The sequence below is a fragment of the Cetorhinus maximus genome, chromosome 1 (genome assembly GCF_964194155.1).
Source record: "Cetorhinus maximus chromosome 1, sCetMax3.hap1.1, whole genome shotgun sequence".
Classification (NCBI taxonomy): domain Eukaryota; kingdom Metazoa; phylum Chordata; class Chondrichthyes; order Lamniformes; family Cetorhinidae; genus Cetorhinus; species Cetorhinus maximus.
In genome coordinates, this window is record NC_135879.1 from 186,231,709 (window position 1) to 186,248,075 (window position 16,367).

The following is a 16,367-nucleotide window of genomic DNA, read 5'->3' on the forward strand; positions in this document are numbered from 1 at the left end:
ATTTGGAATGCCTCCAGTGACTTTCTTGTGAAACACTGACTGACACATTGATTAAAATATTTGTTGGCAGGTAGATAAAACCAGCATCCTCACAAGATGTATTTAAAATAAAAATACCAGCAAGCAATGTTGAGATAGGAGAAAGAGAGAGTTAAATAGAGGAAGAATAGAGTAATAATGTGTTGTATAATGTCAATTGTGTAGGTCTCTCGCATAACCTTAAGCTGCCATCCAACTGCAAAAGATCGCTCACATTTGAAGTATAAATCGCTCACATCTTGAAATTAAATCACCTCCTATAGCTTGTAGCTCATCTAAACCATTTTAAAGGGCACAACTTTTACAATGGATTTTACAGCTTAAGAGAATGAGTGTGCCAAAAGCTTTATGCTATGGGACAGGAGCAGAGCAGTTTGTGCTACCATTTCCCAAGACCCATGTGCCCATCGCCATTATAAGACTTGTGGTGGAACCAGTGTAGGTGATGGGTCAGAATTTCCTGCTTTCATTTTGGCAAGGAAAACAGTAGAACTCCAATTGACACCCTCCAAACAGTAAGGCACTGGGACAGCACCCACAGAAACTCAGGGCTTATTTCTTTCTCTCCTACAAATGTGCTTCCAAGCCTTTCTTCCCAGTTTCAGTGTACTGAAGTGAATTAATGACACTGGACTAGCAATCCCAAAATTAGGGGTTCAAATACCATCATAGAATCAAAAAAATTACCAAAACACCTATGCCTTGGTATTTATATAAAACTGACTAGTCACTTATATTTCCCAGGAAAAGGAGACTTCCACCCCCACCTGGTCTGGTGTCCATGTGACTCCAGTCCCAATATATATGTGGTTCACTCTTAATGCCCTCTGAAATAGCCCAACTGTTCAGTTATATGAAAAATGTGGGCTAAAAGAACCATGTTTGCCTTAGATAGCCTTTTTAGGGCAATGAGGAATTCACATAAATGTAGTCTCACTAGTATCACCCACAATCCTAGAACAAATCAAAACAATCCCAAAATGACTGAGTTCTCACTTCTGGCTTTTGACACTCCTAGTCTGAAGTTAAAGTCGAGATTTTGAGATGCACATCAAGTTTGGTGAGGATTTTTTCTCATGATTTTTCATCTGTTCATTTTTGTCTCTGTCTCTGACTCTCATTGCTCCATCTATTTGAGTTCTTTCCCCTCTCAGTCTGTGATCTGTCCTAATTACTCAATGGTAAATATTCGTTTGAATGTGAGGGCTAAAGGTCGAAGCATCTGTTTTCTAACCAGTGCAGCCGCACACAACGAATCTAGCATAGATATCATCACCCATCTTTTAATTCCATTATTTCTGCCTTAGCATCTGCCAACTTAATGAACATCTGTATATAACTGACAGTTGATAATGCATTTGGAACTCATTTCTTAAACAGGAACTACAGAGGCTAAACTATTGGTGCTTGACTTCACTGCCTTGGTATTTTGCAAATCTTTTTCTGGGATATTCTTCTGAAGCTTGCAACTTTAATTTGAAAAATTCTATTTCCACCAGACAATTTAATTTAAAGGTGATTAAAGCCTTTGTAACAAGAAGAGGATATGGAAACTGTCAGAGAAGCCAGGCAAATCAGACAGCAGAATCAGACCCTCCTGAAGATACTTTGCCTCCTGAATCCTTTTTGAATAGTTGCATATCTGGAACATTTTCCCATCTTTAGACAATATAAAGAGCACATACATCACTCATAACGGAGGAAAAGCTCCAACAATCTTAAAATTGTATACCACATGCTCAATACAGACAGCTGTTGGTGACTTCTAACAGATCAATCAATTTGTCATGTGTTGCTGCTAGGGGCAGGAAACTGATATCTCAGGACAGAATACATCCTCTCCTTTGATAATGCTGCCAGTCAAATGGGAAAGCAGGTGACAAACTTTTATATTATTGCAAATTTTCTAAGAGTACCTGGGACTAGTGACACAAGATACAAGCCTCAACCATCAATCTCAGCATTTCATCAACTGAAATGGATTTTATTATTTAAACTTGTGTGCAAATGCTACAAAGGCTTCCTTCACATTAATGCCAAGTATTCAGGGAGTTGCCATAGCTCCTTTATCCAATATCAAACCAGTGTTCATTCTCCCTTTCAAAATCAAGAGCAAATCACGGGATGCCTATTTGTGGCAAACGTTTCTCTTTAGCTCTTGCCAGCAATGCACCAGATTCCTAATGCAGTAGAGTGCTACAATGAAGCATGCAATTGGTAACTCATTGAAATATGCTCCCAGAACTGTATCATTAATTTTAACAGTCTTCTATGCCCCAACAGTTTTGTTCTGCAAAATGAACTGCAGATGGAAATATCCAAGGGGGCAGAAGAGGTGGAAGCTGATTTGAGGTAGATGATCGGGGACATGAAAAAAATGCAGCAACATCACAATGGGCCAAAGGTAGAAAAATGTCAAACAGTCGTTCATAACATAGGTCCTTACAAGATTAATGGGCAGACAAAGACCAGTTCGTCTGTCACACGTGCCCCACTCTCATGATAACCATACCATGAGTAAGTACCTCCTCCTGCACTCTCCACTCATCCTGCCTCCCACAAGCCACCCCTCCTTCCAACTCCTCCCCCACCCCACCCAACCGTGTAACCTCCTGGGGGAGGCAAAAAATCCCTCATTTGATTCAATTTTGTTGGTAGCTGAAAGAATTATAAGTAAGTGTTCGTCTTAGTTCACATCATCTACCTCAATTAGAATCATAGAAAGTTTACAGCACAGAAGGAGGCCACTGCATGAATTCACCAAGAATTCCCTGGACAGCACCTTCCCCACCCACGACTACTGCCATCTAGAAGGGCAAGGACAGCAGATAGATGGGAACACCACCACCTGGAAGTTCCCTTCCAAGCCACTCACCATCCTGACTTTGAAATATATCGCTGTTCCTTCACTGTCGCTGGGTCAAAATCCTGGAACTCCCTCCCTAACAGCACTGTGGGTGTACCTACACCCCATGGATTACAGCGGTTCAAGAAGGCAGCTCACCACCTTCTCAAGGGCAACTAGGGATGGTCAATAAATGCTGGCCCAGCCAGCGGTCCCCAAATCCCCTGAATAAATTTAAAGACCCTCGGCCCATGGTGTCTGCCAGCTGAAAAAAATGAGCCACCCACCCTAATCCCATTTTCCAGCATTTGTTCCATAGCCCTGCAGGTTACAGCACTTCAGGTGCACATCCAGACACCTTTTAAATAAGATTAGGTTTTCTGCCTCTACCACCCTTTTGGGTAGAGTTCCAGGCCCCTACCATCAGTGGATGAAAAAATTTGCATCATGTCCTCTCGAATCTTTCTTTCAATCACTTTAAATGTATGCCCCCTAGTTAGTGACCTCTCTGGGAAAGAGAAATAGGTCCTTCCCATCCACTCTATCCAGTCCCACACAATTTTGTACATCTCTACATCTCAATCAAATCCCCCCTCAGCCTTCTCTGTTCCAAGGGGAACAAACCCGGCCTATCCAACCTTTCCCCATTAGCTGCAATTTCCAGTCCTAGCAACATCCTTGTAAATCTCTTCTGTACCCACTCTGATGCAATTACATCCTTTCTGTAATGAAGTGACCAGAACTGCACACACTACTCAAATTGTGGCCTAACTATTGTTTTACATACTTCCAGCATAACCTCCCTGTTCTTATAGTCTATGCCTCGGCTAATAAATGAAAGGATTCCTTATGCCTTCTTAACCACCTTATCAACCTGTCCTGCTACCTTCAGGAATATGTGGACATTCACTCCACGGCCCCTCACTTCTACATCTCTCAGTATCCTCCCATTTATTGTATATACATTTACCTTGTTGAACTTCCCAAAATTCATCACCTCACACTTCTCTGGGTTGAATTCTATTTGCCACTTTTCTGCTCACCTGACCAATCCATTGATATCTTCCTGCAATCGACAGCAATCCTCCTTACTATCAACCATGGAGCCAATTTTTTGTGTCGTCTGCAAACTTCTTGATCATTCCCCTTAAATTTACATACAGATCGTTAATGTGTGCTGCAAAAAGGGGACCTAGTACTGAGCCCTTCAGAACCCCATTGGAAATAGCCTTCCAGTCGTAAAAACACTTGTCAACAATTACCCTTCATTTCCTGCCACTGAACTAATTTTGTATCCTGCTCGCTACATTGCCCTGGATCCCATGGCTTTTATTTTTTAACCAGTCTGCCATGTGGCACTTTGTCAAAAGCCCTGCTAAAATCCATGTAGACCACAACTGCACGACCCTCATCAATCCTCCTTGTAAATGCCTCAAAAAATTCAATCCAGTTAGTCAGACATGACTGTCCCTTAACAAATCGATGCTGACCATCCTTGGTTAATCAGCCCATTTCTGAGTTTATCTGAGTATTTCTGAGTTTATGCTGTTTCTCAGAATTGTTTCCAATAATTTGCACACTACCAAGGTTAGACTGACTGGCCTGTAATTATTCAGTCTATCCCTCACTTACTTCAGCTTCCACCTTTCTTTCCCCCTTGGACAGTTCCATCTGCAGGAAATTTTGCAGAACAAAATTGTGGGGGACACAGAAGATTGTTACAATTAACAATATTCTAGGAGCATTTTGCATACTTGGTGTTCTTGCCTGTTAGTCAGAAGGCTGTAGGTTCAAGCCCCGGACACTTGCGTGCATAATTGCGACAGACCTTTCAGTGCAGCACCAAGGGACTACCACTAATTGTACTCATCAAATCATATCTTACAGCCAATGTTCCAGAATCCTCCATTACCATGGCTATGTCTTGTCTCACCAGCAGGACAGACCCCAGAAAAGAAGCTGGCACAGTGAAAAACAATGAGGAGGGAGTGGCTCTGTGGGTCCTCAACATTGTGGATCCCATGAAATCTCAAGGCACTAGGTTGAACAATGGCAAGGAAGGAAACCTCCTGCTAATTACCATTTACCATATGAGTCAGTACACTTCCACATTGAACACCTCTTGCAAGAAGCATTGAAGGAAACAAGGAATGGATTCTGTGTGGGACACTTCACTGTCTATCACCAAGAATAGCTCAGTAGGATCACCACTGACTAGCTGGCTGAATCCTGAGGGAAATAGCTCTTAGACCGGGTCTCCAGCAGCTGGTGATAAAATTAACACAAAAGAAAAACCTACTTGAACTTGCCCTCAACAATTTACCTGTCACAGAATACTACCCATGATGAGTGACAATATTAGCATGAGTGATCACTGCTCAACTCTTGTAGAGACAAAGCCCCGCCTTCACACTGAAGCTATCCTCTGTCATGTTGTGTGGCACTACCACCTTGCTGAATGGGATAGATTCAGAACAAATCTAGCAGCTCAAAACTGGGAATCCACTGTGAGCCATCAGCAGCAGTAGAATTGTATTCAACCGCAATCTGTAACCTCATGGCCTGGATTATTCCACACTCTACCATTACCATCTAGCCAGCATCAATCCTGGGTCAATGAAAAGTAGGGAAAAACATGTCAGGTGCTTCATCAACTTTCCCAAATATTTTTTTTACTCGTTTATGGGATGTGGGTGTCACTGGCTAGGCCAGCATTTATTCAGAGGGCATTTAACCACACATGGCTGTGGGTCTGGAGTCACATGTAGGCCAGCCCAGGTAAGGATGGCAGATTCCCTTCCTTAAAGGGACATTAGTGAACCAGATAGGTTTTTACAACAATTGTTTCATGCTCATCATCAGACTTTTAATTCCAGGTTTTTATTGAATTTAAATTCCACCATGTGCTGTGGTGGAATTTGAACATGGGGGTCCCCCAGAGCATTACCCTGGGTTTTTGGAATACCAGTCAGTGACAATGCCACCATGCCACTGCCACCACCACTGCCTCCCCCTTCTGAAATGAAGTGCCAACTTGGTGAAGCTACAACAAATGACTACATGGCCGCCAAACATCAAAGCACTATGAAATAAACAGACCTAAATAATCCCACAACCAATGGATTAGAACAAAGCTCTGCAGTCCTGCTACACCCGGGCATGAATGCTGGTGGACAACTAAATGACTAACTGGAGGAGGCAGCTCCACAAATATCCCCATCCTCAATGAAGCTCAACACATCAGTGCAAAAGACAAGACTGAAACATTTGCAACCCAGAAGTGGGCAATCCATCCCAGGCTCCTCTTGAGGTCCCCAGCAGCACAGATGCAGGTCTTCAGGCAATTCAATTCACTCCACGTGATATCAAGAAACGGCTGAAGGCAGTGGATACTGCAAAAGCTATGGGCCCTGCAAATATTCCAGCAATAGTACTGAAGACCAGTGCTCCAGAACTAGCCACGCCCCTGGCCAAGCTGTTCCAGAACAGCTGCAACACTGGCATCCAAGCAACAATGTGGAAAATTACCAGGTATGTCCGGTCCATAAAAAAGGATAAATCCAATCTGGGCAACCATAGCCCCGGCTGCTCTCAATCATTAGCAAAATGATGGAAGGTGTTGTCAATAGTCCTATAAAGCAGAACTTAGTAATAACCTGCTCACTGATATCCAGTTTTGGGTTCTGTCAGGACCACTTGGCTCCAGATCTCATTGTAGCATTGATGCAAATATGAACAAAAGAGCTAAATGACAAACTTGAGGTAATATCAAGGTAGCATTTGATGAAGTGTGGCATTAGGAATTCCAAGTAAAATTGTCATTAATGGGAATAAGGGGGAAAACTCTCCACTGGTTGGAGTCATACCTAATGCAAAATAAGATGGTAGTCATTTTTGGAGGCCATGCATTCCAACTCTAGAACACTGCTTCAAGAATTCTTCAGGGCAGTGTTCTTGGCCCAACCATCTTCAGCAATGTTATACCCTCCATCATAAGGTCAGAAGTGGGGATGTTTGCTGATGACTGCACAGTGTTGAGTTCCATTCACAACTCCTCAGATATTGAAGCAGAACGTTTCTGTGTGCAGCAATACTTTGGCAACATTCAGGCTTGGGCTGATAAAGGGCAAGTAATATTAATGCCACACAAATACCAGTCAATGACCATCTGCAATACAGAGATTCTAGCCATCTCTCTTTGACATTCAACAGCATTACCATCACTGAAACCCACATCATCCACAACCTAGGGGTTACCTTTGACCAGAAACTGAACTGGATCAACCATTTAAATACAGTGACTTGAAGAGCATGTCAGAGGCTAGGAATTCTGCAGCAAAAAAGCTCACTTACTGACTCCACCATCTACAAAGCAGAAGTCAGGACTATGAATATACCCAACTTGCCTTGATGAGAACAATTCCAGAAGCACACAAAATATTTGACTCCATTCAAGGCAAAGCAGTTGTTTGATCAGCATCTCATCCACCACCTTAAACATCACTCCCTCTCTTCTTGTGCACTGTGGCATGCAGTGTATACCATCTACAAGATGCACTTCAGCAATTCATTACTGCTCTGTCGACAGCACCTTCCAAACTGACAACCTTTACTGCTTCAAAGAACAAGGGCATTAAGAGCATGAGAACACCTGCAAGTTCTCCTCCAAGCAACACACCATTCTGGCTTAGAAATGTGGAAGAGCCAGTGGTGTAGTGGTAATGTCATTGGACTAGTCATCCAGAGAACCAGGCTAAATGCTCTGTAATGGCAGCTGGTGGAATTTAAATTCAGTTAATAAATCTGGAGTTATAAAACTAGTCTCAGTAATGGTGAGAACAATTATCGTACATCGATCATTGAAGATGACAGGGCATGTTGAGAGAGTGGTTAATAAAGCATATAGTATCTTAGGCTTTATTAAAAGGGGCATTGAATGCAAGAGTAAGAAGTTCATACTGAACTTGTATAAAACACTAGTTAGGCCAAATCTGGGGTACTGTGCCCAGTTCTGGAGCATACTTGAGGAAGGATGTGAAGGTATTGGAAAGAGTACAGAGGCGCTTCACAAAAATGATTCCAGGGATAAAGAACGGTTGTTATGAGAATAGATTGGAGAGGTTTGGACTGTTTTCCTGGGAGAAAAGAAGGCTGAGGCTGAGGCAGACTTGATAGAGGTATTCAAGACTTTCAGGGGTATGGACAGGTTAAATAGTGAAAAACTGTTCCCACTCAAGGGAACATCAAGAACTAGAGGGCACAGATTCAAAATAATTGGCAAAAGGAGTAAAAGTGATGTGAGGAAAAATATTTTCACCCAGAGGATGGTTGGAGTCTAGAATGAACTTCCTGAACTTCAATCGAGGTATTCAAAACGGATAAATCAGGAAAGTGGGACTGGGTAGAATGCTCTTTCAGAGAGCTAGTGCAAACTCAATGGGCCGAATAGCCTCCTTCTGCACTGTAAAGATTCTGTGATGGAGAGTGTTGTTGACAATGCTATTAAGTGGCATTTACTCAGCAATAGTCTGCTCAATGATGTTCAGTTTGGGTTCTGCTAGGGCCACTCAGCTCCTGACCTCAATACAGCCTTGGTCCAAACAAAAGAGCTGAATTTGAGAGGTGAGGGTGAGAGTGACTGCCCTTGACATCAAGGCAGCATTTGATGGAGCCAGAGCAAAAGTGAGGTCAATGGGAATCATGGGGAAAACTCTCCACTGAATTGAGTCATACCTAGGACAGGAAGATGGTTGTGGTTGTTGGAGGTCAATCATCTCAGTTCCAGAACATCACTGCAGGAGTTCTTCAGGGTAGTGTCCTCGGCCCAACCATCTTCAGCTGCTTCATCATACCTACACCACATGGACTGCAGTGGTTCAAGAAGGCAGCTTACCACCACCTTCTCAAGGGCAATTAGGGATGGGCAATAAATGCTGGCCTTGCCAGTATATCCACATTCCAGAAATGAATAAAAAATATATACATATATAGCTATTCCTTCATTGTTGCGAGGACCACCTGAATAGACCTCGGTTTAATGTCTCATTTGGAAGAAATTGTCAGGAAGTTCATCATATAACCCATGAGTAGGTTCTCATGTTTACCGCTCAAGTTTACATACACCTGTTACTGAAAGATACAAGGATACAAATGATGCATCATTGATTTATGCCAGCTACTTAAGGCCGATAGTCAGGCTAGATTTATGTCAACCTGTCAATGTGGGGCTTAGGACAGCTTTACATTTTTATGTGAACAAATCAGACAAAGTCACCACCTGTGATAATTGCTACATCAGTCAGGCTTCAACCCACAAATGACAGAAGTCTTCTTTCTCAAGGTAAATACTTTCATCTTGTTCCTTATGGAAAGGAAGTAACTTTGTGAGAAAGTGCGCAGCACCCTTATCAGCTGGCAGGCTTTGAAGAAATGCAGGCAATCATTGCTGGCACACAAACTGCCATCAAAGTCCCTAGCATAAATCCTTCCATGCAATTGAATTGAAGAGGTTTCATTCTTTTCATTTGAGAATGGCGTCAGTCTACAAAAATAGAATAATGTATACCAATATACCCTGGCGGCAGTCATGATGCCTTAATTTTGTGGCAATCCATTATGACAATGTTATTTGAGGGAGCTGACTGGCTGAATGCCTGGCTGGCTGGTGGGACCTCCTGCAAGCTGCATGTTTAGGAGTGTCCAAATGTCACCTGTTAAGCTTCAGATACCAAACTGGTGACAGTGTCTCCAGCACAATAAGGTGGTCCCAAATTTTTCAAGCTTTTATCAGTTTTACCTTGAAGTTCCTCAGAAAACATAGGGTCTTACAAAACAAATAATAGAGGTGGAGTTAGTAGTGGGAACTCCTTATAAGGACCCTGCACCAGTAGAGGTTGGTACAGCGAATAAATGGAGGTGCACTGACACTCATAAGGCTGGATGTGGGGACAAGCAAATGGCCTGGACCCACGAAAACCAGGGCAGAACTTTCAGCTCACGCCCGACTCCCTCGAGCGTAAAATAGCATGTGATGACGTCGGGCAAGCATCCCGACTTCAACCCACGCTCGTGTGATATTTCGGTTGGCAGGCACATGCAAAAGTCAGAAGCGTGCCCACCAACAATTAAGCCCATGAAAGTTCCAATTGACTCCAATTTTTCGTGGTCTGTCCAACCTACGGTTGGCGGACAGGCGAATCAGCCAAGTGGACTTTGCATTTTTGATGAAGCCTCATCCAAGGGCGGGATGAGGTTTCTGTTATTAAAATTAAAAAAATGTTTGGACAGAATTTTCATCGCTATAAGTTCAGGTGTCTGATTCTGATACGTGGGCATTTTTTTTCTGGATTTTAAAATCTTTATTGATTGGTTCTAAATTCCTCAGCTCTCTGCCTTCAGGGAGCTTTCATTCCACGTTCCCCCACGCCTGCACTTATGTCAGTGCCTGCCCTCCTCCTGCAGCGCTGAGCATTTCAGCACGCCTTTCACGCTGTCTGGCCATTAATTGGCCAGCCAGCGTGTCATCACGGTCGGGGGCCGATCGCAGTCAGCGCTTCATTCCACATCCTCTCCCGGGCACGCCAATCATGCGTGCCCTCTGAATTAAACATCCTGTCCTAGATTTTATTTTTTTAAATAATTGTCAATTGTTCCCCTTACCTAGGGAGTCATGGTGACCCTGGCCAGTTGGGGGGACAGATGTGCAGTCGAGATAAAGTCAAAGTGGCACTTTTGCTACCTATGTCATATAAACACTTCTCATTGACTCCACAAACTCTGAGAGTCAACATTGGAAGGCATCATCGGACATGATATCAATGTTTTATGACTCAAGGCATTTTGACACCTTTACATGGTGTCTGCCTGAAATGCTTGAATGCAAGCCTCAATGCCAGTACACTGATTGCTATGTTGATGTTCGAGAGATATGCCTCCATATTATCGAATGAATGGATGAGTTTGAAAGGAGAGCATGAGAAAGTAATTAAATAACAAATTGGCCCATAACTTCCAAGCTCTGGGGCGTCCTACTGGGGTAGGGGTGGGGGGTATCCCATTGATGTGCTGGAGGCAGTGGCGGATTTACAATTAGTGGGATCATTTTTGTCCCCCCCCCCACAACACCTGGACACAACCCAAAACTATGGATCATTGGTGATTTTATTGGCTTTATCACAGTCACATAACTACTTCTACACACTAACATATAACCTCAGTTTCACAAGCACAGTGTTCAAGACTTCACTGATTTTACAGTCCTGAACTCACCACACACTCTCTCATGGCATATACCTGCAATGAGATTTTTTTAATATATAACAAAACATTTGTCTTTCATCCCTGGATCTCCCCTTTTGCAGTTGCTGGGAAATGGTCCTTCTTTGGGTAAATTGATAATCAAGTCATGTTGCACATTTCTCACCATCAGGAACACCAGATCGCAGTTTTCCTGTTAAAAGCCGCAACAGTAAACAGGACCAGTCCGAGCTGGTGCCGCTCCACCGGAGAGATCACTCAGCTCCGCCCGAGATTACTGCTGCTGATGCTGTGCCAGCTGAACAAGATGCCTGTTGCCCACCTTCCAGAATGAGGGATTTGTTGTTCTCTCCATGCTGGAGACGCTTGCGCTATCTTGCTCAGCCATGGGGACGTGTTTAGAGGCAGCTCTGTGCTGGGGGTGTTGTGCACGTGTGTGTGTGTATGTGTGTGTGTGCAAGCGGCAGCTCTGCGCTGGGGACTTGCTGGCAGCGAAGCTAATCCTCCTCCTATCCAAAGTGGTGTTGAGGAGCGAGTAGGCGCAGAGTAGGTGGGGGGAACGAGTCAGCCCAACTCGCTGATGCAAAAGGCAAAATTCAGCAATTCATCCTCACCATCCTGTGCTCGGGGCTGTTGGGATGTGTTTCGGGAGCTTTCCCTAACAGCTTGCAAATCAGTAAGGTGTTACAAACACTGTCCACACCTTCAGCACTTTTATTCATCATCACATTCATATTGTGCAAAAAAATGTTGCTTTTGTTTCTCTATTCGCCAATTCTGATATCCGGCCTTAAATGTGCGTTATTTTGGTTTGGTAACATTTGGTCAATGGATTGAAATTGGAATTCTCCCGCTTTCAATTAATTCCCAATTAATCTCTTCTTCTTCCTACAAAGTGCTCTCTTTCCCAAGCAATAGTCCCAGGAATATTCTGTCTTCCGATTCAGATTATCGCTTTATAACGCGGACACTCTGTACAATCTCATCACCCAGACGGAGAATGTGGACATTAGCAACAGTTTCACCGTTACTAACATTTGTGAGTAAACAAAAATGGGAATCGATCCCGGAACTGGGTGGCGATGGGTCTTAAAGAGACAGAGGGAGGGAGGGAAAGGAACTGGACCTACAGTTCCCCCATAACGCAGAGAGATTGCATTCATGTGCTGAGGGCCTCTCAGAGACAGTTGATGAGGGTATAGAGAGAGATCCTGTGCTCACCATATTACTGACTCTATTCGGAGATTCAGACCTTTGTTTAAAACAAAATCCTGCCGAGAATTTTGAGGGTATTGTTATTTGCAGACTGTTACTCAGAGATGTTAATTTTTTTTCAAGGAATTGCTGCATATTATTTATCGAAGTTAGGGCTGGGAGTTGAGCTGTTTTGCTTTTAAAGTCTTATTCAGAAGGTTAAAATTCCACTGCTGTATCTAGTTCTGGGAATTGAAAGGCACTTTTGCAAAGGTTACTGTTTCTCATTTAAATGGAGCCAGTGTGAGAGTATTGCAAGAGCTGATCATTCTAATAAAGGGTGGCGTAACACACTCAGACCTGTTCTACACACTGGGAGCTCTGACATCAGGGCTTTGAACACCCATATCCAGTGCCCCTGCTCGCCCATGCATATGGTACTGATATTCTCAGGAGAATCTCAGTAGACCCAGTACCAGCCTTCATTGCATAGTTGCAGCAATTCTCCACTTGAGCACTCACTCATCATCTTGGATCCCTCCATTCATTTGGGGCCCCTTGCCACAGCACAGTATATTTCATTGTAAATCCACCTCTGGCTAAGGGACCCCCTCCGGAAGTCCACATGAAACGATTGCACGGCAATTGCCCAGGAAGTTCGAACTTCTTTTGGGCAATTGCCCTGCACTGGGAACCATCTGAAATTCCAATTTAAATCACAGTCTTCAGATGGCTCCAACTAACTTACAGCAAAAGTTACCCTGAAAACGTTAGATGAATTACAATTGCTTCTAACTCCTAGGTAACTATAGTACTGACCCACCCCAACCCCTACAAGACTCCACCCCACAACCGCACCCCCTCCCCAGTCATGACCCTCCACACGGCCCTCCCCTGACTACACCCCACCACCCCCACACCCTGAACCCGCATGAGACCCCCCGATAAACACCCCCCCGCCTCTCAACTACCTACGAACCCCCCAACTACCATTCCCCACCTCCTGACTGCTCCCCCCACCCCCCCAACTACTCCCCACCCCCGGACTACTCCCCCCACCCCCTAGCTACCCCCAACTCCTGACCACCCTCCTCATTCATCTGTCTATGGAACCAACCGCCCTCCCCACTCCCCCATTAACCACCCAAACACCCCACTGACTACCCGACCCACCATACCCCTCCCCAATCCTGCCCACGTACCTTACACATCTACCTTCTCCTTGGATTCTCAAAGTGGCTGGGACTTTTAAACTTACCTGCTTTACAACAGCTAGTGCCGTAAAACAGGGGGCATGTCCTCCTTCCCTTCAACTCAGCTGCCCTCCACCCAAGGCCTCAGGAACCCGCTGAACTGCACTATTCTCACCTGGCCCGAGTCAGAAGTTCAGACGACAAAGGTGGGGCTGCATTTCAGGGTAAGTAAGTGGGAGCAAAGTGACAATCCGACTGTGATTGCCACTCCATGCCAGTTATGGCCCATTGTTTATTGAGGGAACTTTCTAATGTGTAGACTCTCTATCGTCTACAGTTTAGAGGGTTCTCTTCAAACTCAGAATTGAGGCTGGCAGTTTTGCCGCCAAGTCAATCTGCCTGTCTGCTGTCTCCTTTAGAAACAGACAAAACATAAGCTTTCAACATTTGGAAAAAAATTGAGTGGTCCTCCAGTTTCTAGCCTACATTTCACCTGAATAGCTGATAAAATAACATGCAAGCACTTGCAGATGGCATTTTGGCCTGGTACCAGAATATGCTGCAGTCCTGTATGATATGAAAAATATTTTTTAAGTTACAACTCCGAAGTTCAACCTAAAGCATTAGGGATCTAGAAGTGCAGCTGTGAAAAATATGAAAGATTACATCAATGCTTCCCATATGCTGATACTGATGTTGTACCACATTCACTATTTTGAAGAGCAGGGAAGTTCCCTGCGGTGCCCTGGTCAATGTTTTATCCCTCAACCACATTCACCAAAACAGATTATGTGGCCATTATCACACTGCTGTTGGTGGGAGCTTGCTGCATGCAAATTGGCTGCTGCATTTTCCACATTACAATAACAACTACGCTTCAGAAGTACCTCATTGGCTGTAAAGTGCTTTTGAAAGTCCTGAGACCATGAAATATATCGTTAAAATACAATTCTGTTCTTTCTTTCTCAGTGTGTAATGCTTGTAGCATGTATGGGAATAGAATTTGAGGTGTCTCTCTATGGAACCCTTCCTCAGAGCCTGAGAATTTCTTTCCCGCCTGCTGCTGTGATCAAAGGGTTTGAGTGACCTCAAGAGTGCAACATGATCTATGTAGAAAATTTAAATATCATTGCACTTTCTGTGGTGGCCATTTTGAAATGTTTTGTAGTGTTTTAGATATTTTATGAACAATGTATATTTTTGCAAAAAAGAAAAAACACATTTGTGTGAAAAAATATTTCTTATCATGGCTGCTGCTTAATAATGCTCAGAAGTGGAATCCCTACACCTTCAAATACCAATGCACTCTTCTGTCATTTCTCTCCCAACTGAACGTTCAACTGAGTGGGTCTGCTCTGCCCAAGTTCCCATGCTGATCTTTGGCTGACTGTCAACGCAGCAGAACAAACAGCTCGGTTAAAATGGAACAGCTAGAAGCCCTTAAAGAGCTACTTTGCCCATAACTCCCCACCTTTTTTCATTCACTGCACTCCTTGCGCCACTGGAAAATGCGCAAGAAGAATGGTTCAAATTATGATAATGAGTTGACCTCACTGAAGTAATTGAAGCCAGTTCCCCTCAACAGTTGTGTGATGGATCACAGAAGTGCTGGAATCCCAGCTTCTTTTCACCTGGTGAATCGCTTCAACAGCACATTACACAGTGTGATTTCCATTTGCATTTAATTGGAAACTCCAAATCACAGACTCAGTAGCACTTTTAGCCAGCAGGTCATACCAATGCATTATGTCTATTTCACGTATTTCTTCTTAAAGCTGTTAGGACCAGGTGAGGAGGACTGAAATGACCCCCCCCTATTCTCCCACTTCTCGTTAACAAGGCTTGTTTTCCTTTTTTTTAAGAATTTAGAGTGGATTTGCTTTGCCAATTCTGTAAGTGCCCCACTATTTACGTATTGATGTTGTATTACTCAGTCGGGTTTCCTTATGTTAAACAACGAACAAGGTAAGTTTATTGAAACTGTTCAGAAGCAAAAAAAAATAAGAAAAACGCAACACCACACATTGGTCACACACTCATCGGGGCCCACACACCCACAAGTACAGATTGGCAGAGTAAGATGAAAGGCTTATAAGGATTTTACAGTCCATAAAATAAAAAATGGAGGGTACGATTAGCTGCTCCTTGATTGGTCTTGATGCGGTGATTCAATATTGTGGCTGTTTAGCTTAACTCTCCTGGATGCAGTCGTATGGAGCATGTTTCCACATTTTAAAAGATCTCGGTTCACAGATGTTTTCTTATCAGGGTGACTCCTTTACAAACCAGGTGCAGTACTTCCAGATAGAGCGAGAGAGAAGGCACACAGTTCCAAAGGCTCGTTTCAGTACAGTATCCTCCTTTTAACTTCTCCCTCTTTCCTGATTGATAGGGGTGCCTCCCTCAGGCACCTACTGACGCAGTGGATGCCCGGCGTGAAGTCCTCTACCCCGGCTCTGGGCAAAGACCAGCAAGCGAGGTCACCAATCTAGTATGGGAGGCGATGGCAGCGCCAACACGCGACAAAAGAGGACAGTCAACCAGTGCTAAAAGAGGATGAATGATCTCCTCCATTCTGCCCAGGTAAAGTCACTCTTCTCAACTCACACACTCACAAACCCATCACACATCCACAGGGCCCTCACTCACTGCTGATTCAAGGGACATCACCATTCACTCTCTCACACACACCTTCATCTGCCCTGCGAATCATGTTGTCATCCCATCCATGGCACCATTCACCCACCCACACATGCCAGGCATCCTTATCATCTGGCCTGGTTATCAGACGTCCTGCTTATACTCTCTCCATCTGTAATTATGCAGGGCAAGCTGGCACA